The sequence below is a fragment of the Propithecus coquereli genome, unplaced genomic scaffold, assembly GCF_000956105.1.
Source record: "Propithecus coquereli isolate 6110/MARCELLA unplaced genomic scaffold, Pcoq_1.0 Scaffold108, whole genome shotgun sequence".
NCBI classification, from domain to species: Eukaryota; Metazoa; Chordata; class Mammalia; order Primates; family Indriidae; genus Propithecus; species Propithecus coquereli.
The window spans coordinates 307,588-309,304 of record NW_012134747.1 but is presented as its reverse complement, the minus strand read 5'-3'; positions in this window follow the sequence as shown (position 1 = coordinate 309,304).

The window sequence follows — 1,717 nt, the reverse complement described above, 5'->3', positions numbered from 1 at the left end:
CATATATGAATGCCTCTGATTTGCGTGTATTGATTTTGTATCCTGAGACTTTACTGAATTCATTTGTCAATTCCAGGAGTCTCCTGGTTGAATCCTTGGTGTTTTCTAGATATAATATCATATCATCAGCAAAGAGTGAGAGTTTGATCTCTTCTGCCCCCATTTGCATGCCCTTAATTCCACTCTCTTGTCTAATTGCTGTAGCAAGGATTTCCAGCACTATGTTGAATAGAAGTGGAGATAGTGGGCAAACTTACCTGGTTCCAGTTCTAAGTGGGGATGCTTTCAATTTTTTCCCATTCAGTATGATGTTGGTTGTGAGTTTGTCATATATGGCTTGTATCATTTTTAGGTAAGCCCCATCTACGCCTATTTTGTTAAGCATTCTTATCATAAAAGGGTGTTGAATTTTGTCGAATGCTTTTTCTGCATTTATTGAGAGAATCATATGGTCTTTGTTTTTGCTTCTATTTATATGGCGAATTACGTTTATAGATTTGTGTATGTTGAACCATCCCTACATCTCTGGGATGAAGCCCACTTCTTCATGATGGATTATTTTCTTGATAAGCACCTGGATTTGGTTTGCTAGGATTTTGTTGAGAATTTTTGCGTCTATATTCATAAGGGATATTGGTCTGTAGTTTTCTTTTTTTGTTGCGTCCTTTCCTGGTTTTGGTATTAGGGTTATGTTGGCTTCATAAAATGTGTTGGGGAGGATTCCATCCTTCTCGATGCTGTGGAATAATTTCTGCAGGATAGGCACCAGTTCTTCTTTGTAGGTGCAAAATTCAGGTGTGAAACCATCTGGTCCAGGACTTTTCTTTTTAGGAAGGTTTTTTTATTGCTGTTTCAATTTCAGCACTTGATATTGGTCTGTTCAGGAATTCTGCTTCTTCCTGGTTGAGCCTAGGGAGGCTGTGTGTTTCTAAAAATTTGTCCATTTCCTCCACATTTTCCAGTTTGTGTGCATAAAGGTTTCTGTAGTATTCATAGATTATATCTTGTATCTCCATGGCATCAGTTGTAATTTCTCCTTTTTTGTTCCTGATAGAGCTGGAGCCTACATGCTTTTAAAGTAGTCTTTTATAACTAGTTTAAAAGTTCCAGAGTTTGCTAATACACTAGAGACAGGTCTTTTTTAAATTATTTTTTTAGAAATCCCTCTATATTTCTGATAAAGAAAAAATGGATGAAAGCAAACCACATTAAGTTATGAGATAAGAGTGATAAATCTTAGCATGTTCAGATTACCAGAGAGGAAATGTCCTTTTCTAATTATGATTTACTCTTCAGCTGTCTAGCTCAATTTGGAAGTGGAAATGCTATTGTTTGCCAAGAAATAAGGATGATGGCCATATGTTATGAACTGTGCTTTATTATTTTTAACAGTGTCAAACTGAGCATTAGTGTTACTTTTCCAGAACTTCCAAATTCTACTTAAGTTTACCTTACAGGCAGGTTTATTTGGGTTTTTTTTTCCCCACTTTTTGATGAAGTAAAAAATTACCAAGTGCCCTTTAAAATGGGCAAAAACACTCCAAAATCAAGTATTAAGGAAAATAATAGCTCCCTGTGGGCTGCACTGTTGGCCCTCTGCTTCCTGGAAAGCAGCTGATATAATGTCACAGCTGCTTCTTGACACACAGAATTGTTGCCCGCCAATCTGAACAGCCAACATCCCCATGTAAGAACTACACAAATGGTTTTTAAGGTG